General features: G+C 39.1%; 1 protein-coding gene and 1 long non-coding RNA gene across 2 annotated transcripts in view; one reads left to right on the forward strand and one right to left on the reverse strand.

Moving 5' to 3' along the window:
* The first annotated feature begins 25,079 nt into the window (after nucleotides 1-25,079).
* LOC137970810 (uncharacterized) overlaps nucleotides 25,080-27,500 on the forward strand; it is a 7,794-nt gene continuing 5,373 nt past the window's right edge. Inside the window, exons 1-2 of the long non-coding RNA XR_011116872.1 lie at nucleotides 25,080-25,211; nucleotides 25,642-25,736. This is a non-coding gene — a long non-coding RNA (uncharacterized lncRNA). The remainder of the gene's footprint in view (nucleotides 25,212-25,641; nucleotides 25,737-27,500) is intronic.
* Nucleotides 27,465-27,500, reverse strand: part of LOC137970808 (Krueppel-like factor 5) — a 2,152-nt gene continuing 2,116 nt past the window's right edge. The window contains exon 2 of the mRNA XM_068817382.1: nucleotides 27,465-27,500. This exon is cut by the window's right edge and continues 953 nt beyond it. The gene's annotated coding sequence lies outside the window, so the exon portion shown is untranslated.

A 27,500-nucleotide genomic window follows, 5' to 3' on the forward strand; every position in this document is an offset into this window, starting at 1 on the left:
GCCCATGGGGAACCTTGGGGTTACGGCTTGGGTTGGGTTTACCCTGGGTTATGATCGACTCCCCATTTGCGGTTACACACTTGTAAATTACCCAGGGGAAGGTAAGCGTTGGCCTGTTTTGGTGGGAAACTTACCTTTAAGATAAGACAAGATGAGATTTATTAGTTTTAGAACTAAATGGTTTTTGAAAAACTAATTACAATACAAAATACATTAAAATTAAGGATCTAAAAAAAAAGGTAAACATCTAAGATCTACATCTGAACGACAAACTTTTCTTTGGCTTATTTTCGGTAATTGTCACGATCGGCGCTTCTCTTAAACTGTCCACCTCAATTAAGTTCAGCGATTCATCGCTTCATTTTAAGAAGGCAACAAAGACGTCGACTTCAGTTACGCTTTCTCTAGTCCTTGCAACTCTCCAATTTATAATTTAGACGTCGACTTGCTGCTGGCCAGAAAAGGCGGGCTTCGGTATTTCCACGTCCGCAGTTGTTTACACAGTTCATCACAGCATGTATTTTCCTCGCGTTCGCCAATCTTGTGATTGGTTGAGCCGCTTTGGAGTTTTGGTAACCATAAGACTTACATCTGGAACTGTCATAGGCAATTCTTTTGTTCTTTTTGACGTATCCATGGAAATTTCCCACAGGAAATTTTCCTTTGGGCAGAACGGTTACACATAAAAAAATTGCTTCCCCGTGGGAAAAAGCCACTTACCCAAGGGAAAAATGGCTAGTGTAACCGCAGCTATTAAATTGCAAAAATTTGGTTTATCAACGGAGTTGATAATGTAAGTTGACCACCGTACAGAGATTCTAAAAGCTGACGTTTCGAGCGTTAGCCCTTCGTCAGAGCGAATCGCTCTGACGAAGGGCTAACGCTCGAAACGTCAGCTTTTAGAATCTCTGTACGGTGGTCAATTTACATTATCAACTCCGTTGATAAACCAGATTTTTGTATACTACTTCCCCACCGACGCAGCACCACAGTTTCTTTAGAAAGTACCCCTTTATTAAATTGCAACAATAGCACATGGGCAGAACAAAGAAAGACACCAAAAGCCCACTGAACGCAACTCCTTGGCAAAGGCTATGCACTTGCCAAAAATCAAAACTGGTTGGCCAAAAATTCCTTTATGTTGTCAGGCGTTTTAAACAATGCATAACTGCCCCCCTGACACTCCTGTACAGTTTATGCTGCCCTTCTTTATTTAAGTGGACACCATCGTATGACAAGTATGAACTGGAAGCCCGCCAAAATCCCCGATGCGTCCAGTATATGGCAAAGGGGAGCGGTTCTAAGACCCCTTGAAGGTACTGCGTCAGAATTTGTACATTAGTATTGAACGTCCCAACCGGGTGCCTTTTAACGGTTTGACCGACACATACTAAGCGAACCCCGTACTCGTGATGGAGTAAACAGACCAAATCCTCGATGGCAGAGCCAACAGATGCTGGAGACGACCGACGACGCGTGAGGTCGTTAGTACCGACTTGTAAAAATACAACATCAGGTTTAAAACGTTCTACTTCGGTTAAGTCAAACTGCCTAACCTTATCGATTGTTCAACCCCCCACGCCATGCCAATGAATTGTAACCGAGTTATTAATGTTTAAGTTAAGGTTATATGTGGGACTATTCTTAATAATAAAATCCCGGAGCCTACGTATAAAGGAGTGGCCCAAAGTCAGAACCCTTGGCTGCTCCATACAGAGAAAGGGATGCAAAAGAACTTGCCTGAAAAATTTGAACAGATAGCTTGCCACACGATGGTGTAGAGGTCGAAATGGGCGCTCCTATGTGCGCAGCATACTATAAAGCAATTCTCCATCACGTGTTCCCTAGTACCCAGTTCACGCAGCCAGTGCTTGATAACAACAGGCATCCCGATGCAAAAATGTAATTATGTTTGGGACATAATTTTTATTTTACAGGAAAAAAATATTGAGACAAACAACATATTTGCTATTAGAGGTAAAAACCACTTCCTATTTCAGACAACAAAACCCAGTCGTGTCAAATTACCATAGGCAACAAAATGATTTCAGGATCAAACCCTTTTCTGGAGAACCTTTTCCTTGAATAATGAAGCACAAAGTAGACGACAAGCTTTCTTTCAAATAATTCTTGGCTGTCACAATTTCCAAATTTTTTTTTTTTACTTGAAGACTATGCAAAGTTGAGTGCAAATGAATACAAATAGCCAGACAACAAAGATCACAGATCCAATGACTTAAGGTCTTCGATTCCTTCTTTGTCTTTGTTGAACCCATACATGTAAGTTACCAGAGAATTTTCCATTTCTTTTCAGTGTTGTACATAGCATCACAATTGGTAAAATATTAGAAATATAGCTCACTTTGATTACGGCTCGACGGGCGAAAGATTGTTTTCGAAGTCCATTACTCGTCGCTTTTAAGATTCCAGATATTTATTTTCCACCGCCTGTCTTGTTTATCCAATTGACGTTCCTTCTTGAGCTCCATAAAGGTATCTTTTGTTTAAAGATCCACCAAAACACAATTTGTTTTTCAATCACTTCGACGCCATTGCCGGGTAATTAAATATTCTACTGTGTCCATCAGAGAAATCTACGCATTTTCCTACCCCCTGAAACTTATCAAAATACGCGGAGAACACTCTATGGACAAAAACCCCACTTACTGGGGGAGTGACAGGAAAGACTTTTTCCGACACGGAAAAATCGGAGAAATGAAACGCAGATTCCGACTGGGTTTGTAACCCAGTAATAAATGTGGTAATCTGGCCTACACTGCTAAATTGAAGAGATGAGATTAGAAACAGCCAAACAACCAAATTCAATTTTATAAAAGGAAGATTAGTCAAACGGAAGTGAGCTGTTTTCTTTTTAAAGTTATCGTGACACTATCATATCTATATAATGATAAGTACTTTTTTTCTCTGTGAGAGACGATTAGTTTAATTGAAGAGACGAATGTCCTGGCATGCGGAAAGTTCACCTCAGGTTTCTATCCTTGGCTTAAAAACTTCACGTGCTTAAGTTCTGTGATATCTGTGTGCAACAAGTATGGTGTATAAATCCTACAACAAAAATGCAACGCTTTATTTATTATTTTTTTTCAATAGCTTCGCCAAATAAACAAACAAAACAATTACTTATACAGAAGAACATTGGCAGGGACACCGCAACAGCTGTGGCCAATTACAGCGGGCCCGGATACTAATAAGAACTGGATAAAAACAAGGGATGTTAAAAAATACAGCAATACAGAAAGAACTCTACAACTACATACAACAAGTTATCGGACGGAACAAGGGACGAGCACTATTGCATTTTAAACAGATAGACTTGAACGAACGTGGGTCATCAAAGTTATAGGAAACAGCTAACGAGGACTTATAATAATTAAAAATAACCGATTTAAAGGAAGCTAAGGTCGATGAGCTCAAATCTGGCTCGTCCGCTAAACAATTCCAAATTCTACTAGTTCTAATAAGAAAGGATTTCTGGTAAGTAGATGTTTTACATTTCTTAATTATGTATTTATTAACGTTGCTGGTTGAGGATCTAGTACGTCTACCGTATTTTCGAACTTCAGGTAGAACAGAGACATTCACGTTCATTGTACCCATGTATTTTTGGACTTTGCTTTGCAAAAGGGATGTACACCTTAGATGGAAAGATTGGTATATGAACACGGGAAATGTCTTGTGACCAACAGTTGATTGTGTTTACAACTTGATGATACAATAAATCGAAAACTCAATGTCTTATAACAATAATTTATTATTTTAAAAGACAGTTCTTTCAACGGTGACATGTTCGTGTTGTTTTAGTTTTAAAAGAGATTATTATGTAACTTTGTTGATTATTACATGATGAACAAATTGATTTCTTTGTTGTATTACAAAAAGTAAGTTAAGTTTAATTCCTCTCTTATTAGAACAACTGCAGTGAACAGACATTTATTAATGCCACTAAATTAAGTGTGTGTAGAGACAATAAGAAATGTGTCGCAACGTTATCTTAAATTTAAGCCCATACATGTGATATCAATTTGTCCATTACAATTTTCTAACTGTAAAGTAACATGCCTAAAGCCAATACTTAAAAAAAAAAAAATGATTCCGGTTGATTTGTTTCAGAGAATCAATAAAAATAGCAAAGCTTAGTTCAAGGAAACAGTAAACTGCACCTGGTTAAAGAATACTGAATAAATTGATGAAATGCTTTCCATCATTTGTCTCCTGATCGTGAAGTGACTGTCTACTGATAACATATTTGCAGGCCTTGTCTGCTTTTTACGTGGGATGCCCCCTGCAGGGCAGACCACGTTATAGAATGGAAGCCATTTGTTCAATCAATCAATCTTTGTTTGCCTCAATTCTAAATAATATAAACTTTAAAACATACAGTTAGTGGCGAGGAGACCTCTAAGAAACCATAGGGCGTATTGCTGAGAGGTCTCCTTGGTGAAACGTGAATAAGAAATCAGCTACAGCAAAAGGTGAGCGAAGAAAACGAAAACGAAATGAAAAGAAAAAAAAGAAATCAAACTGCTATTTTCATGGCTTCATGGTTTATGTTATTTGCTTTTATATTGAGTAACGTTTATTGAATTGTTAATGAATTCAACAAACTGTCTTTTAAAGGAAGATAATCTGGAAAGGGATGTAATCGAAAGAGGCAAAGCATTCCAGATTTTTGGTCCTTGATAGAGTATAGTGAACTGCTTAATGTTTGTCCTGCACATATGGGGCCTAAGAAGAGATGAAGCTCTAGTGTCATAATTCTGTATTTGATTATTTGTGAAGAATAGATTTTCAAAAGGAAAAAGTAATAAATGATGATGGTATATAAAAATATCTAGGATTTTCAATTCAGCAAATAGGGGGGAAGAAGGGGCGAGGAATTCTGAATTCGTTATGACTCGCACAGCTCATTTTTGAAGAAGAAATATGTGATTTAAGTTCGTGACATATGTTGAAGACTGGACTACTGTACAGTAAGTTAAATAGGGATAGATTAAAGTATAATAGAAAGATGTTTTGGTTTTGGTTGAGAGAAGAAAGCGACACCTATATATAATACCAACGAATTTAGCATTTTTTTTTTACAAATATAGCCAATGTGAGATTTCCACGTAAGAGCTTCATCAAGATAGACACCTAAGAACTTCACTTCCGTTAGATGCTTAATAAGTGGCACATTATCAAATAAAACAGAGGAGCTCATATGGATTACTTTTTGTTTCGGCTTAAATATGACATAATTAGTTTAGCTTAGTTTTCGTTATGTTGACAGACAGTTTGTTGGATTTCATCCATAAGCTGACATTAGTCTGACCAGTCAATTCGTTATTCATTACAGAAATAACACGACTAGGGTCAGAGTTAGAATAATTGATGCTAGTATCATCTGCAAAGAGCAACGACTCAGCTAGTTTAGTGGCGTTTGCGAGATCATTAATGTAAAAAACAAAAAATAGGAACATAAGATGGAGCCCTGGGGCACTCCGCATCTAATTATCTGGTCGGAAGAACGGGTTTCACCGAACTGTACAAATTCTATACGATTTGTCAGATAACTTTTGATCCATTGCAGTGCTGGACCGCGTATGCCGTAGTATTCAAGTTTCTGAAATAAAATTTTTCTATCAAAAGCCTTAGAAAGTTCAAGGAATATACCGGCCGTAATTTCATTTTGGTCCATAGACATTGCAATTTTGTTTATAAGATAGATAAGAGGTAGTGCAGTAGAATGCTTTTTTCGAAATCCAAACTGGAGTTAATAGAAAAGATTGGGAGAATCTGCAAATCCTGACAAACGATTATGCATCACTTTCTCAAAAATTTTAGAGAAATTTGGAAGCAAAGAAATTGGCCTCTAGTTAGTAAATAGATCAGGATGATCAGTTTTAAACACAGGGATTACTTTGGCAATTTTTAATTTATCTCGGGGAATATTCCTTTAGAGAGAGACAATTTATCTGCAGTGTTCTTCCTCATATCCACAAATTGTAACGTTTGTTATCATTGGCTAGTTGCTGCAAATAGAAAACAAAATGGCATATTTTCACCCCCGGGCCATATGCTCATTCTGCGTCATCCACAAGCCATGGTCATCGTCACTTTTTGTGTTCTCTTCGTTTGTTTCCCGAAATTGGAGGTACACGAAAGAATTCCTTTCGTCGATCTCCTGGTTTCGCTAAAGGTTGAGTGTTGATTTCTATTTAAGCCATTAGTACCTGTTACAGCTTTTATATCGTCGTTGTAATCTGTTTCATGAAAGGTATGTCGTTTTTTGCGGGGGTTTTTATCGGTCACAGTGATAAAATGTGTCAAAACTACCGTAGTACTAACAGCAACGAATGATCCTCCGAAAATTTAGTTTGTAATTCCTTTTGAATTGGATAGAGTCTCCATATTAACGAACTAGCTCATTTTCTTTAAAATTAGAAATTCAAATTATTTTCGTAAATTCGCGCAATTAATTGAGACCAAAACAGAATACATCCTTAACTTCAGTGAAACGGATGTAGTGCTTTCCGACTAAGGCACGGATACCCCAACCCTTGTATCAAATGTGGCACCCTGAAATTTCATTTATTATTGAAGAAAATGCTTTGCTTTTCTTGTCAGATCACTGTCGAAAGCACTAACTAAAACCTTTGAGCAACCACGCGGAAAAGGCACTCGCGGAAAAGATATTTTGAATTTTGAAATTCCCCAAACCTGGTTTGTTGGGAATAGACGAGCTAATGTCAAAATTTGATTGCAATCAAGCAAAGCGCTTTTGAGTGGTAATCTTTACATTGTTATCTTCATGGTAAAAATTAATGTTTAGGAAAACAGCGCCTCAAGAAAAAGCTAGAATAGCTTTTGTATCAGTATTCTTCGGATTTTTGAAGCATGTTTTTCGAGTGGATCGGCCTTCATGCTAAACAAAGAAAGGACGCGCACATTGATCTCATCAAACACAGCAGCTGAAGCAAAGAAAAAGTGAAAGAGGACCAACGCAAAAGCTTTCAACAGAAGCACAATGTACGTAGGATGTGCACAAAAATCATCACAAACAGTGCGGTGATGGTAGCCTGCGTAGCAAGCGTTTCATTTATTTATTTATTTATTTTACTTAATCTTTATTTAACCACGGCACAATTCGTCAGCAATATAAAACCGTATGTACAATTAAAAATTTAAAACCAAGTATAGATAAAACTTTGTAAACTACATTAACTATCTTGCTCAATAGCTGCTTTCCATGAATGCCGTGTTTAGAATAATGGCCTAGATAACCTCTTTAATCAGTCGTTTGAATTGATTGAGGGACTCTGCTTTCCTTAGTTCTAATGGCAAACTGTTCCACACAACTGCGCCACTATAGCTAAAGCTGTTTTTGTAGTAGTTTGTGCGCGGTTGCGGAACTGTCACATTTACCTTATTCACGACATGCTCAATAGGAGAGCCATTGATTGAAGGTCTAGGAGGAACTGTTAGAGTACACAGCCTCTGCATTGACCCAATTAGCATAAATTCAGTTTTGGTCATATTAAGCGTGAGTGTATTCGCTATCAGCCAATTGCTAACATTTACTAAATCATCATTTAGACAAGATTGGGTATTGTCAGCGCTGAAACCGGCGTAGGTCAGGTGAGTATCGTCGGCATATATCCTTGATTGACAATTTGAAAGGAAATTTGATAAATCATTAATATTCAGTAAAAATAACAGCGGTCCTAAGATAGTGCCTTGAGGAAAACCACAGCTTAATGAGCAGCTCCTAGAGAGCGTCCCATTAACTGAGCATCACTGTATGACTCAAACCAAGAGTGCGCCTTATCGCATATGCCAAAATTCCTTAATTTAGATAAAAGGATTTAAAGATCGACCGAATCAAAGGCCTTCTTTAAGTCCAGGAAGACGACTTCATTGATTTTTCCTCGGTCAACGTTGTACGCCCAAGAGTCTGTAGCCTCAAGTAGAGCAGTGACAGTAGAGTGAATTGTGAGAAAACCCGATTGGTATAAATATATATATATTATATATATATATATATATATATATATATATATATATATATATATAAAGGTGCCTGCAGAAATTGTGAAAACAAGCCAATTCTCCTACCGTCACAAACTTGAAGAAAAGCTACCCTCCCCACCCCTGTGCTTTGGTCAGACAACCAACAATCACCTACCCACATACACCACAGTGCGGGCTCACTCTAATTGGTGATCAAAAGCAAACTACCATTGAAGCCTAGACTAGTCCAGGAAAAATTGCCAATGAAGGCATGCTACAGTGTAAAGTCTGACTTAACAAGGCCACAACCTCTAACTGCAGTTAAAGTCTCAAAGTAGCAACCCCCCCAGCCCTGTGCTTTTGACACACAACCCACAGTTAGAACTGTCCCTGGGCTGTTTGGCAAAGCAGGCCTTGACGGCAAGCCGCCTCAATTCTGATAGGCCACAATGGCTTGAACACGGGCTACGCCCGTGCTCAAGCGAAAACTCCAGTAGCTACCTTTTAGCAAATTCGCTCATATATATATATATATATATATATATATATATATATATATATATATATATATATATATTTTTTTTTTTTTTTTGAATTAACAAGGCTGGAAATCCAACGATGTAGTCCCAAGCTAGTAGGATCCGAAGGATACACGACGCTTTGCTATGAAATATTAAGTGATTTGAGTGTACAAATAGCGACAGCGAACTACTAGCAGATCCATTGAATGAAAAACATATTGCCGTGAGTGGGAATCGAACCCGCGTCCCCCTGGTTATGATTCACCGACATTTGCACAGATTTTTTCCAAAGGGTCAATCATTCCATCTTATAGAAGGGCCAAAACCATCAAAGAGCTCCTAGCGGGACCCAAGGGATCTAATTATACTAACAACGACCATTCTGCCACAGGTTGTTTTAAATGTAGCAAAAAATGTGATTTATGTAAGAACTTTTTAAAGGAGGATAAGATTTTTTACAGCGCTCGTACAGATCGTTATTACACTATTAGGCAACATCTTGGTTGCAAATCTAAAAACGTGATTTATTTGGCCACTTGCAAGAAGTGTAAGGTTCAGTATGTGGGTTCAACATCCAATGAATTCAAGGTCAGGTTTCGGAATCACAAATCGGCTCGGCTTACTAACAAGACTACGTGCGAATTAGCCGTGCATTTCAATAAAGTTGAACACCAGATGTCTGACTTTGAATTCATTGTTATCGAAAAAATTGTTAATGAATGTGGAGATCACATTGATAGCCGTTTACTCACAAGGGAAGCTTTTTGGTGCTCCCAGTTGTGTACTCTTCATCCCCACGGCCTTAACAAACGATCAGAGTTCAACTCTAAGAATAGAATTAGGTTTAGCCAATAAGTTTTATTTTTTAGCCATGCATTTTTAGCCATTTTTCAGCCATTTTCATTTATTATCTTTCCCAAAACATTTTTTGCCATTAAATTCTTCATAACTTTTGATATAATACTTTTTAATTTTTTACTGTGATGGTTAGCTCCCATAATTAACTCTATATTGTTCACTTCATCTACTATTGTGTAAGTGGTTTTTCTGTCTATAAGCTGGCCTATTTTGTCACCTACTCATTAGCGCTTGTTTGTAAATTTCGTGTAATTAAGCAATCTGTTTATTTCGTCACTGTCACTTCTTCACATATATAAGATCTTGAAACCGACTCAGTTTCTGCCAAGTATTTTTTAGTTTTTAGCTTATAGTGAACACTGAGGAAGCCCGAAGGGCGAAACGTTTGTTCTTTACATTAAACATGGACCTGTGAGTAGTTTGCTTTTGACTCCATTTTTCATTCAACCTATTTATTACCACGTGAAGTCAAGGCATCGTGTATCCTTCTTTGGATCCTGCATGCAAGTGGCATTCTCTCTCTCTCTCTCTCTCTCTCTCTCTATATATATATATATATATATATATATATCTAACTGAATTTACAAAAAGGTACCTGCTTGTACTGTGACAACTTAGCACTTTGAGATGCAGAAAAACTTTCTTGACTTACATAGCTATGATTCCAGCAAGGAACAACCTTTATTTCATAGTTGTAGGCATTTGATTTCTGCAATTAAGCAATGTCATATAGAAATACTGACCAGGACTGACATACTAACATCACACTCAGCCTACCCACCCTCAGTAAGTGACTTTGCTTTGGTCCGACAAGTTTCGGCTAAGAATTAGATTGTAGCATAGGGCCCCTAGAATTTATCTAGCCATGTCTTGACGGAGCCCCCCCTGGGTTTTAGACCAGCACAGTAGTTTCAAGCGAAAATCTACAGAGTTATCTTTTTGAAAATTCGGTCAGATATCACAGCTTAATTGAGCAGACATTGTTTACACCAACTGCTCAAGAAAATTCTACTCAGTTTGAGGTTCAGATTACCCATAGCATTCAATTATTTTTCATTCCACCTTGTTTTCTGACTGAATTTACAAAAAGGTACCTGCTTGTACTTTGACAACTTAGCACTTTGAGATGCAGAAAAACTTTCTTGACTTACATAGCTATGATTCCAGCAAGGAACAACCTTTATTTCATAGTTGTAGGCATTTGATTTCTGCAATTAAGCAATGTCATATAGAAATACTGACCAGGACTGACATACTAACATTACACTCAGCCTACCCACCCTCAGTAAGTGACTTTGCTTTGGTCCGACAAGTTTCGGCTAAGAATTAGATTGCAGCATAGGGCCCCTAGAATTTATCTAGCCATGTCTTGATGGAGCTTACCCCCCCCCCTGGGTTTTAGACCAGCACAGTAGCTTAAAAACGGGCTTCGTAGCGAAAATCTACAGAGGTATCTTTTTAAAAATTCGGTCATATATCACAGCTTAATTGAGCAGACATTGTTTACACCAACTGCTCAAGAAAATTCTGCTCAGTTTGAGGTTCAGATTACCCATAGCATTCAATTATTTTTCATTCCACCTTGTTTTCTGACTGAATTTACAAAAAGGTACCTGCTTGTACTTTGACATCTTAGCACTTTGAGATGCAGAAAAACTTTCTTGACTTACATAGCTATGATTCCAGCAAGGAACAACCTTTATTTCATAGTTGTAGGCATTTGATTTCTGCAATTAAGCAATGTCATATAGAAATACTGACCAGGACTGACATACTAACATCACACTCAGCCTACCCACCCTCAGTAAGTGACTTTGCTTTGGTCCGACAAGTTTCGGCTAAGAATTAGATTGCAGCATAGGGCCCCTAGAATTTATCTAGCCATGTCTTGACGGCGCCCCCCCCCCCCCCCCCCCCTGGGTTTTAGACCAGCACAGTAGCTTAAAAACGGGCTTCGTAGCGAAAATCTACAGAGGTATCTTTTTAAACATTCGGTCAGATATCACAGCTTAATTGAGCAGACATTGTTTACACCAACTGCTCAAGAAAATTCTACTCAGTTTGAGGTTCAGATTACCCATAGCATTCAATTATTTTTCATTCCACCTTGTTTATCACAGATTAATTGAGCAAACATTGTTTACACCAACTGCTCAAAAAAATTCTACTCAGTTTGATGTTCAGATCACCCATTGCATTCAATTATTTTTCATTCCACCTTGTTTAATTATCACAGCTTAATTGAGAAGACATTGTTTACACCAACTGCTCAAGAAAATTCTACTCAGTTTGAGGTTCAGATTACCCATAGCATTCAATTATTTTTCATTCCACCTTGTTTATCACAGCTTAATTGAGCAGACATTGTTTACACCAACTGCTCAAAAAAATTCTACTCAGTTTGATGTTCAGATCACCCATTGCATTCAATTATTTTTCATTCCACCTTGTTTAATTATCACAGCTTAATTGAGAAGACATTGTTTACACCAACTGCTCAAGAAAATTCTACTTAGTTTGAGGTTCAGATTACCCATAGCATTCAATTATTTTTCATTCCACCTTGTTTTCTGACTGAATTTACAAAAAGGTACCTGCTTGTACTTTGACAACTTAGCACTTTGAGATGCAGAAAAACTTTCTTGACTTACATAGCTATGATTCCAGCAAGGAACAACCTTTATTTCATAGTTGTAGGCATTTGATTTCTGCAATTAAGCAATGTCATATAGAAATACTGACCAGGACTGACATACTAACATCACACTCAGCCTACCCACCCTCAGTAAGTGACTTTGCTTTGGTCCGACAAGTTTCGGCTAAGAATTAGATTGTAGCATAGGGCCCCTAGAATTTATCTAGCCATGTCTTGACGGAGCCCCCCCTGGGTTTTAGACCAGCACAGTAGCCTGAAAACTGGCTTCGCCCGTTTTCAAGCGAAAATCTACACAGGTATCTTTTTGAAAATATATATATAACTGGATTTGTCAAAAGGTGCCTGCAGAAATTGTGAAAACAAGCCAATTCTCCTACCGTCACAAACTTGAAGAAAAGCTACCCTCCCCACCCCTGTGCTTTGGTCAGACAACCAACAATCACCTACCCACACCACAGTGTGGGTTCACTCTAATTGGTGATCAAAAGCAAACTATCATTGAAGCCTAGACTAGTCCAGGAAAAATTGCCAATGAAGGCATGCTACAGTGTAAAGTCTGACTTAACAAGGCCACAAACTCTAACTGCAGTTAAAGTCTCAAAGCAGCAACCCCCCCAGCCCTGTGCTTTTGACACACAACTCAGAGTTAGAACTGTCCCTGAGCTGTTTGGCAAAGCAGGCCTTGACGGCAAGCCCCCTCAATTTTGAGAGGTCACAATGGCTTGAACACGGGCTACGCCCGTGCTTAAGCGAAAACTCCAGTAGCTACCTTTTAGCAAATTCGCTCAGATATATATGTATCTGAGCGAATTTGCTAAAAGGTAGCTACATATATATATATATATATATATATATATATATATATATATATATATATATATATATATATATATATAAATGATTTGGTTGAAAAGTGAAAACAAGACTAGATGTTGCATCTCGACAACGCTGTTTCGTGAGTTGCCTTACTCATCAGGAGTTTAATACTAAATGTATATACATTAATCGTCACTTTAATTATCCTTGAAATTTACATAAGGGCTCCCTAAGGGCTGCTCAAACCGTATAACAGTGCAAGCAAACGTTGCAACTTGTGCTTACTTGAGAAGTTTATTATAATCCGCGAACCGCACCGCTGCACACTAAACAAAAGAAATGAACTTGTTTCATGTTGTAGACATAGGAAAAAATCACTACAGCGTAGTAATTGAGCAGCCCTTAGGGAGCCCTTATGTAAATTTCAAGGATATTTAAAGTGACGATTGTTGTATATACATTTAGTATTAAACTCCTGATGAGTGAGGCAACTCACGAAACAGCGTTGTCGAGATGCAACATCTAGTCTTGTTTTAACTTTTCAACCAAATCATTTATTTCTGCTCTATCTAACGATATCGAGCACTCTATGCAGACAAGTCGATTTCCTGTCTACTTATATATATATATATATATATATATATATAAAATCGTTGTCTGCCAAATATGTATCAAGAGAACCGGTCGTAAGCTATTCTCTCAAATACTTTGGCTACTACCGAGATAACGGAAATGGGGCGGTAATAATTGATGAAGTCATTCTGCTCTCCTTGTTTGAAAAATGGGGTAACTCGGGCATTTTTCCAGTCGTGATTGATTAAAGATAACATACAGAGGAGAAGAGATAAGATCGGCGCATTCCCAAATAAGCCTGGCAGATATATCATCTAGACCGGCTGCCTTTGATTAGTCTAATGTATTGAGAAGCGAAAGAACATGACTTGGGGTTATTGGGTGAAATTCGAACCTTTCATTTGTGCCAGTCAGATAATTATGATAACTGGTGCTGGCACACTCGGGAATTTCACTGGCAAGTTTTGTACCGATGGTGGCAAAATGATGGAATCGTGAGGTCACGGGTTCAAACCCCATTGAAGTCCTGAATTTTTCAGGCCTCTCTACGCAATTGCAAAAATTGCGCTCATAACTGCGAAGATCATAGCTTCACTTGATTTACCGCTTTATTAACGATATTGCGTTGTCTTTTGAATTTCGCCCAGACAACTGGGTCATTAGATTTGAGTGCTTTAATTTTTAGGATATCAATGTCATGCATTTGTTTCTTTAACTCAGACGTAATCCAAGGAGAACTACTCCCGCGAACGCGCGCTTTTCTCAACGGAGCGTGCTTGTCAACAATCTCCAAAAACGACTTTTTCCATTCTGACCACATATCATTAGGATTACTCAAATTGTGTATATGATCCCAGAAATGGGACGCAATAGCATTACGAAAGCATTCTAGGTTAAACTTCCGGAAGTTTCTATAGGTTATAGTCACAATGCCCTTTAGGGAACCCATGAATTGAAAGTTTTCTTTAAGCAAAGAAAATACTATGATCGCTAATACCGACGTGTCGAACGCCAGAACACACAATTTTGTCTGGACAGTTTGTGTAAATTAGATCAATTAAGGTTTGTAAAGTTTCAGTTATCCTCGTTGGCTCATTTACTAGTTGATGAAGGCCATAGCCATCAGTATTACTCACTAATTTGCTCATGTTGTTGTCATATCGAGAAACAGCCAGATTACAGTTAATATCACCCAATAGGTGGTACTCAATATTCAAAGAATCAAGCTTCCTTAACAAAAGTTCAAAGGATTCAAAGATGCCAGTCAATGAGTCTGGCGGCTTATACCATGTTACAACAAGAAATGGTTTGGATCAGGGGTTTTGAATTTCTACGCAAAGATTTTCAAGATCGTCTACATTGAGATCGTGACGAGTTGAACAATTTATTGAATTCTTAACAAAGAAGCACACCCCTCCCCCACCTCTCATTGTATCTCGTTGGACAATTTCATAGCCACAAATGTTCACTTCAACTTCCATAATTGACTCATCGAGTATAGTTTCATTAATAGCTAGGATATTTATGTCATTAGTGGCAAAGGTAAACTCTAAGCTCATCTAAGGGAGGCCATTCTCAAACCTTGATCAGATGGCAGATCTGTAAAAGATTTGCATTAATGAGTTCGCTTCTCCGTGGGGCACAGAAGAGAAATATTTAGAAGCAGGCTTTTTTGATGTTTTGACCGAGCAAAAACTGGGGCGAGAGGAAAAGCTCTCTTTTGGGGAAACCCAACGGAAACGCATGATACGCAGACTACGGTGGAGGCGATATGATCAGAATGGAAGGGGGGGCGATGGGGCTGGTTATGTGAATCGCTTACATAGTATTTCCCTTAGAAGAATATAGGACATGCTCTTTGTCTCATACATGTTTATCGATACAAGTGTGTTTAATCTCGTTCACTGGCAGTATACTGAGAGAGCCTGATTTAGCACCTCTTGATTTCCCATGATTTTTCTTCAGATGCTACGATATTTTATTCGCCGATGTTCTTCGTCAGAGGTGTCTGAAGGCCAGTTCTGATAATATGATTCTTTGCCTTAACCAGGAGCTAATGAGCATAGCAGGAGCTTGCCTCTCCCATAAAAGCCCAATGTATGTAAATATGAGTCCCCTGCTGAAGAGCTAGTTCTAAAAACAGAAAGATACGCGCAAAGGTTGACTCAAGGATATAGTACATAGGGAGGCTCCTACTCACGGGCTCATGTCTTAATCCCGCTAACCTTCCCTGCTTCTCATCACTCATATGTTTCTTTTAAGAAATGGACTTAACCCATTCACCCCTAAACTGGCCATATATATATACTTAGTATTTTACTCTGTCTAACGCCAGACTATTTTACTCGTCAAATGGGAACCCCCAGGAGTCAATGGGTTAAGGTGACACTTAACCCGATCTTATTCTTCTTCTGTGAGATAATGTCCACAATTTAAGAGGTCCCGGTAAAGGAGTTCGTAGGAACATTTAATATCAAGAGCATTAGGCAGATAATAATCTCGTTCACTGGCAGTATACTGAGAGAGCCTGATTTAGCACCTCTTGATTTCCCATGATTTTTCTTCAGATGCTACGATATTTTATTCGCCGATGTTCTTCGTCAGAGGTGTCTGAAGGCCAGTTCTGATAATATGATTCTTTGCCTTAACCAGGAGCTAATGAGCATAGCAGGAGCTTGCCTCTCCCATAAAAGCCCAATGTATGTAAATATGAGTCCCCTGCTGAAGAGCTAGTTCTAAAAACAGAAAGATACGCGCAAAGGTTGACTCAAGGATATAGTACATAGGGAGGCTCCTACTCACGGGCTCATGTCTTAATCCCGCTAACCTTCCCTGCTTCTCATCACTCATATGTTTCTTTTAAGAAATGGACTTAACCCATTCACCCCTAAACTGGCCATATATATATACTTAGTATTTTACTCTGTCTAACGCCAGACTATTTTACTCGTCAAATGGGAACCCCCAGGAGTCAATGGGTTAAGGTGACACTTAACCCGATCTTATTCTTCTTCTGTGAGATAATGTCCACAATTTAAGAGGTCCCGGTAAAGGAGTTCGTAGGAACATTTAATATCAAGAGCATTAGGCAGATGAGGTTGTATTTGCCTTTATTATTTGGCTTGTGTTTGTACCCGATATAACGCGCGCTCTGATTGGCTAATTGTGACTGAATTGTAGGGCATTATTCTCCCGTAATGCCCACGGCCGATTACGGGCTTGCAAAAACAAAGCAAAAGGTAATTAAAAAGCCATATAATAAACTACTTTACTAACCACCGAGCTAGCTCGAGCCGTACTGGGGAATATTGGCCCCTCAGTCGTTTTTGTACGGACCTAGCTGCGTTCGATGACCGGGCCTAGATGGGTGGGGTGGGTCTGAGTGAATGGTAAACTAAGCCCCCTCACAGCCCCCTGACGTCCGAAAATTAATGTGAGTTGTAACTCGGTCGAAAATTCTAGGGTAACTTTGTCTTGACGATGTAATTTACGAAAAGTCTAGGACAACTTTTCCTCGAGCACCTAAATTACGAAAATTCTAGGGCAACTTTTTTTTTCCGAAATTCAAGACAATGCGTTCTTTCCCTTGAGGAGAAAATTTCCGAACATTTTAGGCGACCTTACATCCGAACAGATATTTTACTGAAAGCATTCGTTGGGTTCCCCTGTTAGTATGGCGTGTTCACAAGAAAAGAGCAAATATTTTTCAATTTTTATTTTAATATGAAGGTCTGTTAGCTTTCCGAAGTGTTACATTGCAAATGCGAGTGACTAATATGAGCAACCACATGACATTTAAAAACTAGTAGTAGCTATCGATAAGTGCCAACGAAACAGTCAATATAATACAAAGTTTGCAGATTTGTATCAGAGTTCCAAAATACCCAACAGTATGTAGTTGTAGTTTTTTTGTTAGAAAGTACTGCAACTCAACTTATCTAGTTAACAATAATACAATAAGAGAAATTGCACACTTTGTATCTCCAACAACAATGTAGATGTCAACGTGTTTTGTAATAATATGGAAAGTACTCCTGTAATTTTTGAACGATCGTAATTTTAACAGGAACATACAATAATTAAGTTGAATAAAATCAGTGCCTTCAAAAAATCGCCAAAGCGTTTTCAGACTTTTCAGTGTGAAACATGCAATGGGGAATCAAACTCTCTCGCACATGAAAATTGTTTCACTTGTATTTTGCAACATAAAGCCATGAATTATAAGTCAAATTGATCGTTGAATTATGTACTTTGCAGAAAACGTATTTCCTTTGAAAATTAAATTAAATTGTTCTACTCGCGGGCCGAAATCCGAAATTGCCGGTTTTATAGTTTTGAGCTCGTCCACTCAATATAGAACACGGTGATTCGAAAATAAATATTAAGGAACACTCAAAGAAAGTGTACACAACACAATGGTCAGGGAAATGGGAAAAAAATGGGTTTTCACTCACCTCCGAACACAAGATCATCAAAAGACGCGCGCGTAATGCAAGTTTGTCTAATGACACCACACATCAAAACACGCGCAAAACACTTTTCACATCACGATCGACAATGTTTCTGCCTGCTGCAATACTTCGCACGGTACTAAGCTGGCAGCGTCGCATCTTTGCTCGGCTTGCTCATTGGCAATAAAAAGGACAGAATGCAGGAAATTCAAAATGCAAAGATTTACAGTTTGTGCAGTTATATTCATGTCCAATTTTTAGACTTAAAGAATTGTATTGTAGCCTTCTTCACCAGAATTATAAAATTAAACGAGACTTACCTTAAGTCGATGTTTAATTGATTCTACTTCGTCATCAGTCAGGAACGAAGGAGTTACATACCCAGCCCTGAGCTATTTTCCCACCCAGCTCCTTCGTTCCTCTTGCTCTTCCCTGGAAACGCTCCCTTTGAAGACTGACCTGATAAACATGCGCATGCTTCTCATGTAACTCCTTCGTTCCTGAGTGATGACGAAGTAGAATTCCAATCAAACATCGACTTAAGGTAAGTCTCGTTTAATTTTACAATTCTACCTCGTCATCAGTCCTTGTCACTACTGGTTACATGAAATTTGAGACCCCCGGGAAACGCGACATAAGTATCTGGAAGGGCCTGGTAGAGAGAAAACGAATACGTAGCTAGTGAAAAAAGGAAACGTCGATTTAATTGTGCTAAAACTTTGCCAGTGGTACATGAAAGGGCAAAGCGAACTACATGAGAGGCGATGAGCTATGAAAAGGCTTATTGTAGTGTTTGGCGAACATGTGTGCATTGGACAAATCGCCTGCCCTGAGGATGTCCTTCAGCGCAACGCTAGCCTGAGAGGCAAAGGATGTAGAGGAGGACCGACCACTGTGGGCAGCAAACTGAGAAACGTCCACCCCGGCGTCCTTGAGCACCGACTTCGTCCATTTGCCTATGGTAGTGTTGGAGACAGGTTTGTGAGGTCACACCTAGCTGAGGAGTAGTTGTCAAGTATTCTCCCGGAAAGTTGCGGGTGCACTCAGGTAGTGCTCGAGGTGTGTAACGACACAAAGGTCAGGGTCGGCCTGAAAGCCGCAAATTCTAGGCGAGCAATATGCTTCCCAGGATTGGTGGTCTTTAGTGGTTTACATATGGTAAACACATATGAGTCTGGAAGCTTTTGCATGCAGTCGATTCGCAGTTTGAACAGAGTTTGGCATCATTCTTTGCCAGGAAAGCAGGCAGAGCAAGCTGGTCAGTTTAAGGGTAAGAACTTTAAGGCTGCGGGGTGCTGGTTGCAAGGTTTTGAGGTAGCGTAGAACGACACTGACGTCCCAAATGGTGTTGTACCAGGGTAGAGAAAACGAGAAATGAGGGGATGTGTTCCAAAAGTAGTGCCCCCAAGCAGGGCTAAAACCGAGGACAGCGCGGATCTCGCCGTATTGATATTTGATGGCGCTGTATCCCAGATATTCCCGGAAAAGAGAAGCCAGAAAATCGACTCCCTGTTCAACAGTGGCTTCTGTCTCACAGATGCCCCGCTGCGCACAGAATTTTTAAAAATTTTCCCAGGTAGGTGTGGTACTGTTTACCGGTACCCGGTATGATAATGGTCTTGGCGTTCAAAGAAAGGTCCGTGCGATCTAATCTTTTGCGGATAAGAGGCATGCGAGCAACTCTAATTTCTGGTGAAGAGGGCGTATCTTGTCGGGCTTATTTGGCAGAGCCAGAAGGTGGCTGCTTGGTTTTAGGTGGACTGGTGGACACCTTGTCATGCGCAATGCTTTTGCGAACCACGGTTGTGTTGCCTAGTTGGGCAGTACAAAGATCCCCTCCGCCTTTGTCCTCCCGTATTTTATTTAAAACTGAGGTTATTACACTGAAAGGAGGGGATGCATTAAATTTCATGTCAGTCCAAATTAGAGAGAACGCGTCCACAGCGATAGCCCCAGGACCTGGCCGGTAGGCGACGTATTGGGAAAACTGGTAGTTTAGCCGAGAGGCAAATAAATCCGTGTCTGGTTTGAAATGAAGCTCCTGGAGAGCCTGTGATAAAGACGTTGCATTAAGCATTCACTCAGTTTCAGAGCCTCTACATTACTCGACCCGGTAATGTGTGCGGCGCTAAGCCAAACATCTTAAGTTATGCATCAACCCGGAATCTAGGGTGAAACCCAAGAAATCCATCCTCTATGACGGATTAAGATTGGAGTTATCCGGATGTGGGGTGAACCTAAGCTAGTGGAATAAGATAAAGGTTTCAATGGCATTGACAGCACAATCATTGTAAGTGCTATCCTGAAAGTAGAGGTCATCAATATACCCACTAGGAATGTGGCCCTTCTCATGCAATTCAGAGAGGGCCGGTTGCAAGAGTTTCGAGAATTTTCGGGGGGCACAGCAAAGCCCATTTGGGAGGCAGGTAAATTGGAACAGATGTCCTTTAAACAAAAATCTGAGATATTTCCGGGGAGATTTGGCAATTGGCACAGAATAATATGCATCCTTTAAGTCAACAGATGCCATAAAACAATCTTTCTCTATTAGTTTGGTTATGGTATGAATCGTGTCCATTTCAAAATGGATTTGACAGCATGCTGATTTAGCGCTTTTAAATTGAGGATCATACGATGAGTTCCATCCTTTTTGATGTCCTTTTTCTCTCGGAGGTAAATGTCGGAGATAATTTCGCCCGAGGAGTACTAGTGTTGAGCAGGCTCGATGACATGTTTGGCGAGGAGTTTGTGAATTTCCCCCGCAACTATAACCTCCTGAGAAACACTTCTCTTATTAGGGGGAATGTAGTGTAGGTGAGGATCAGAGTCAAAATCTATTTAAGAACCATCACTGCACAGTGGATAGTATTTCCCTATCGGAAGTAAGGGAATGAGATACGTCTAAGGAATGCAAAATACACCCAGCATGGTATCTAGCACAAGCGTTCTGAAGATATGCTTTTAATCGTGGGAGAACGATAGCAAAATATCTTACCGCGCGTTAAACATTTTCTGGAGAGGCCAAAATTATTTGTCGTTCTTGCCCTTTGACTTCTTGTGCCTCTTCTCGCGGAACGGTGTGCGGGCTCCCCTTGACAAAAAATGTTGCTGGGAAGTATTGCGACCACCCGAGTGGGAGGATTTGTAACCGCGATCGCGATAGCGATTAGCGTTCCAAGAACCATGTCGTTTGCCATTGCAGTTTATGGTTGCGCCCTTTGGCGGTACCAAAGGTTTTTCCCAGACGGTTTGTTCCTTTAACGTCGCGAACTGACTTCGCTAGATCCTCCTCGAAAAGAAGCTGGGAGTGCTCAGAATCTGCAGAGCCATTGCAGTTTATGGTTGCGCCCTTTGGCGGTACCAAAGGTTTTTCCCAGACGGTTTGTTCCTTTAACGTCGCGAACTGACTTCGCTAGATCCTCCTCGAAAAGAAGCTGGGAGTGCTCAGAATCTGCAGAGCAGAGGGCATGAAATTCTGGCCTCAAGGCCGGTGTCAGCTGTTTACGTCTCAAGCACGCCAACTCAGCTGTCACGTGTCCAATTAGTGCCATTGCGTCGAGGTTATGAGACAATAAAGCCTTCTCGTCAGGCGTTCGGCTCTCCGTCTTCGCGGTCAAAATGCCATTGCAAGAACAGGCAATAGCGAAGATAGCTTTCTGTAGGGCTTGTTGCATATTGGCAATTTTTAAATGGCCTTTCTTTCGGAAAGATGTAAGCGGAGTCCAAATTTCAGGGTTGACGCGCGCTACAGCGATATCTGGGCAGTTTTGTGGTTGTACATATTTGCCCAGAATTAGGAATCTCCGAGAATTTTTCCGGAGACGTTTTCCTAGCCCATTTATTTTTGGCAATTTCGGCCATTTTTTGATGAATATTGGGCCCTTTTTTGTCCCCGTCGTCAAAGACGACTTATAGCTCACCTAACAAGTCATCCTGAGATTGATTCACATCCGTATTGCCAAACGGTGGCCTGGCCAGCAAAGCATCAACTTCGTCATCGGACGCGTTCACGGTAAGAGCATCAGCTTCTGGCTGAGTGTCGCCCAGTGGGAGAGGTTCATCATCAGCAGAGTCTTCTGAAGTTGAAAGAGAGTGTGTGCGTGCTCTCCTACGGCCCGGTGGGCCACGATCATCCCCATGCGAGTTTGTTGAGCGGGTAAATAGGTTATCACATATGAACGACAAAAGGTCACCCATAGAGACTATGGTGTAATCGATTTTTTTCAGCGAACTTTGCGGTTGTTGCCCGGTGGGTCTGTATTCTCCGGTCCACTTGGCCCCCTTCCTGTTCTAAGACTGGAAATGCGCGTTCGCAATATGTATCATCTGACTGAATCGAAAAATCGAGTGCGAGGATTATCGCGAAGAAAGACCAAGATAACATTGAGCTGTATGAAGACCCCATTGACATCAGAGATAAATGTATAACATTGAGCTGTATACCGCGTGTGCAGCTGACCCGATAGCAAACCATGCACTGACCTGATAAGCATGCACATGCTTCTCATGTAACCCGTAGTGACTCGGACTGATGACGAGGTAGAATTCATGATCAGTTTGCAACAACAGCCAAATCCTTAAACTCAATTTTTCCTTAACTGAGAAGTCCTTCAATAATTTCCATGCAGAAAGAATGTGGTGGAAGAGGAATCAAACCTTTTGCACGGACCTTAGCACCCACCAACTTGCCACATGAAAGTTACAAGAGTTTTCTTGTTTTTACTTTGGTGGGTTTCTTCCTTGTTATGCAAGATTTGGAAAGATACCACATCAGAACATAACTTAAGAACGAAATTTGGTCCTTTAATAAAAAAAAGTCCTTGAAAATTGGTTGCAATTTTCTGTATGAATCCTGATTCCATCATCCATTATTAGTGGCTTATACAGCACCACGAGTGGACTGTTATCTGATGACTGCATATAATAGCTGCCTGGTAGACTATGTGACAGTGGGGAACAATGAAAAGTTAGAAATTTCATATCTTGGTTACTACAATGCTTTGCTTAAAAAGAAAATTAGCTTAAATGTTTCTCTAGACACTCAGGTGCTGACATTCTTTTGGTAAGATGAAGACCTCATTGACACAGAAATAAGAAAAACAAAAGTTCCAAGGATTGCTTGCCCTGATGATTTTTGGTGCCTGGACCCACTGTGCATTGGATGAAGTTATTTGTCTGGGGACAAGCAACATGGTTAATGAACTTAGGCTCTTTGTGACCTGTCATTATGTTTATAATATTACGTATCCCACTAAATGTGGCAATGTAAAGTAGTTTTGTTTTGTGAAGCCACACAGTAGCAAAAAGCAAGGAAGAGAGTGGCAGTGAACAATTTTATCTCTGCCCTCTCCTAATTCTTGTGTCTCTTTAAACGAGCACTGACATGGGTTGACTTAGCAACTTTTGATGGCTCTTTTCTTTTTCTCTTTTAGGGGAATCGACTATTTATCTTGCTCAGAGATTCTTCATTTTACACAAGAACCATGTTTTCAATTTTTGAGTCCAAAAGCGGATGCATGTCCAACGTGCACTAACAGTGCCCCTTTAAAGCAAAATATTCAAAAGTATTTTTAAAGTATTGAATATAATAAGTTGTTCCCATTCCTGATAAAACCTTCCGAACATTACATGGAAAGCCAGATACTTTTAAAGAGTGAGATTATTTATTATTTATTCATTTATTTTAATTAATTGAATTTGGTATATTCTCAATGCCACTTCAAATTTAGACCCATAAGGTTGTGACTTTCATCGTTGGGAAGATTGCCTTTTATGGCTCCACCACTGACCATTACTTTCTCAAAAAAGTTGAAACAGTAATAATTTTTGGTTAATGTCAAGGATCTATTGCATTGACTCTTCTAAAGCATTTTCTGTCTAAGTTTCTATGATATATTACCCACCTCACTAGTTTATTATGCTTGCCGACAGGAGGTAGTGAGATGTAAGAGTGACATGTTTTTGTCTTTGTAAAATATCAAAATAGTTTACAAGAATCATTGTTTAAAAAGTATTATTTTTACATTAATGTCACTTTTAAAAATCAAGACTGGTTTTTGTATATGCAAACTAAATTTGATTCAATTAAAGATGTTATAATCATTGTGCATGGTGTTCTTTTGATTTCCAAAAATGAATGGAGTGAATGCGCCAGAGTTACCGGTACTTTGAATCTAATATCAGAGTGACTTTAACTCTTATTTTGTGTTATGTGGCCGTAAGTTCGACCACATCACACCCTTGTTGAAAGACCTTTATTGGCTCCCAATTAAGCAACGAATCATTTTTAAAACTTTTTTCCTCACGCTTAAAGCCATAAACAATTTAGCCCCTTATTATGTTTATGAGCTACTTCACCGGTATACACCTGGAACATCATTGCGCTCATCAAGTTTAAACCTCTTAGTGATTTCGCCGTCTAATTTAAAGTCATATCGCGATCGAGCCTTTTCAGTTTGTGCCCCGAAGCTACAGAACAGCCTTCCAGAGCACATCAAGCAAGCCACAAGTGTTTATGCTTTTAAAAACAGTCTTAAAACATATTTTGTTAAAAGACATTTTTGTTTTGATTGACTCTTCGCCTTTACCTGATTCTACTGTGCCTTGAATTTTATTTTTAAGTTTCTACTTTGCATTGATTGTAATGTACCTTAGAGCTTTTGTTAAGGCGCTATATATATCAGTGTATGAATTATTATTATTATTATTATTATTATTGTTATTATTATTATTATTATTATTATTATTATGATGATGATGGAGCTAGTTAAAATAACTCTTATCTTTGATGGGGTAGAGTTAAAGCAACTCCTTTTTCAATCTAATACAACTCCTAAATTGGAGTCTAATTTAAAGAGTTAAAATAACTCTCAAAACAGAGTTGTTTTAAACCGAAAATTTAACTCCGTTTTTCGAGTTAAAAATCTGAAAATCACTGTGCTTTGCTTTGCGGTAGATTAATATCATCACGATTGGCTTGCACGTCTTCTTTGTCAGCTAGTCAATTATATAATATGTATCGTTACCTACAAGACTACATACGCATCATTTTTTTTTTTCAGTGCTTGATGTAAAAATTTAAAACGTGATCGGTGATGGCTGTTAATGTGTTTGGTCATGATTCAAAAGGAAATGACGTAGAGGAAACGAAAATAGGCGTTAAAGCTCCTTAACAATTTTTAGTGGGTGCAACAAATTCTCTATAGGTTACTATTTGGTGAGAATGTTCAAAAGTTCAGCCACCTCCATAACAGGCGGAATATTTTACGCTAAGTGCCTTCGCATCATCGGTCTGAAGGTCATCTGTTGCTCAGTGATGAATACAAGGTATGCCATACGATAACCAGCAGCGGTTATTTCTCTAACTATATTCCGGCTAAATGTATGGGTTGGTTTGCAAAGCATGAGAGCGTTCTCGTAGGCAATTTATTGTACCATTTTTCTTCATATTGTACAATCATCAAATGGCACCTTTAATTAGCCAAGGAGCCCACGCAAATTTATCAGTCCTCCACAACCAATGAAACATTAATGGACGTAAATCGCGTGCAGCCATAACACAGAAAAAGGAAGACCTTATGCATTGCATTTCTGATCTTTTGTGTTAGGAACTGACAGAGATTTCGATCTCCGAGTGAAACAGACTACCTCAGAACGACCGACTTATTGACTGATTTCGTCTCCATTGTGAGCTAGTTGAGCCAGCTCGAAAAAAGAACAATTATTCATTATTATGAGCGTATAATTGTTTGTCAAGTTTCCTTTCAGCAAGAGAATCATTCATTAAGGTCGATGTTTCTGAAAATAAATCTCCTCGACTGAACTGACATGCAGAGGGATATCATCAGAAAGGTAAAACAACTGTAGAGAAAAGAGAATGTAAACAGGTAATATCTTTAAATAAATGACAACTTTATTTAACCGGCTCCTTACGCCAAATTAATATCATTGAACGCTCGTATATTACATATATCATATATATCTTGAAACTTATGACACATTGAAAGGAAAAAAAAGAACACTTTTACCGTAGATCGCTCATACTGACTGACAGGTTGGATACGGATGATAAAAAAATAGTTTAAATATGAACTAAGAGTGGTCGCTGCCATCTTATCCCCTGCATGAAGAACTGGCTGCCAGTCAAGATAAATTTCTCGTCTTTATAAACCGCTGAATTCCTTGTCTGCTCATTACAACAACCTTTCCAATTGTATAATATTAAATGAAATTAAGAATCAAGGTGTAACTGCACAATGGCTTTCACAATCAGTTTCAATATATCTGGGACATTTCATAAAGATCGATTTGTGCCAAACCTCGTGCATTAACCCCTTGGAAATGCACGCCTTTTCACTGTAGCTAATACTGTCAAACACGTAGTTCCTTCCTTCAACATTCAACAACTTTCGTAACTGACATCCCACTCGTTTTCAGGAAAGTGAACAGCTCTAGTACATTTTCTTATGTAACATTTGGCATGTCTTGAGCAATTTAGCTCTGTCTCGACGCGAACGCAAACGGGCTACACCGTTCGGACTATGCATAGTGAATATGAATAATGGCACTGGAGCAAGGCTACACCATGAAATAAAAATAGTGCATAAAATCAGAAAATAATGCTGCTTTGGAGAAACATGTTTGCAAGTCTCACAAATTTCCCTAAAGCTCACCGCTAATGTCTTTTTTTCCCCAAAGTACTCGTTGCTCTTGAGACGAAGTGTATTCTGCCAGCGCTCGTGCTCATTCAAAAAACTTTAGCTAATTCGGCATAACAAACACTGAATCCCGTCAGAAATTTGCAGTTGTGTTTTGGTGAAGCCAAATAACACCAGTCTAGGAGCTGTTATCAGTAATAAATAATTTAAACCTTCTTGTACGAGTTCGTGTTTCTTTAACCAGAAGTTGCTTTGTGTCATCAAACCTTGTCAGTTTCTATATTGTTTGTCAAAGTCTTTCAATCATGCACAAATTGCTTTTTAAACGGCTCCAAGAGTTTTTCCAAACATGTCCACGATACATGGGAAAAACAAAAAACAAAAACAAAAGAGGAATTCGAAGAAAAATCACTCCCCGCCATGCTTCTCTCTGAAACCGCACATTTCAAGGTCATTTCAAGGTGATAAAAATAAAGGCGGATACAAAAAAAATACGTTTTGATATCTATTTTGCTTTTCAAACAATGTTACATCATGAAGACTGAAGTTTTCTCTTTGTCATAAGCTGTTGAAATCTCAAAGAAAGTAATGGAACAATGAAAAAGGAAGACCTCATGCATTTCTAATCTTTTGTGTCAGGAACTGACAGAGGAGTCGATCTCTGAGTGAAACAGACTACCCCAGAACGACCGAATTATTGACTGATTTCTTCCCCATTGTGAGCTAGTTGAGCCAGCTCGAAAAAAGAACAATTATTCATTATTATGAGCGTATAATTGTTTGTCAACTTTCCTTTCAGCAAGAGAATCATTCATTAAGGTCGATGTTTCTGAAAATAAATCTCCTCGTCTGAACTGACATGCAGAGGGATGTCATCAGAAAGGTAAAACAACTGTAGAGAAAAGAGAATGTAAACAGGCAATATCTTTAAGTAAATGACAACTTTATTTAACCGGCT

Source organism: Montipora foliosa, chromosome 9 (assembly GCF_036669935.1).
Source record: "Montipora foliosa isolate CH-2021 chromosome 9, ASM3666993v2, whole genome shotgun sequence".
Lineage (NCBI taxonomy): Eukaryota > Metazoa > Cnidaria > Anthozoa > Scleractinia > Acroporidae > Montipora > Montipora foliosa.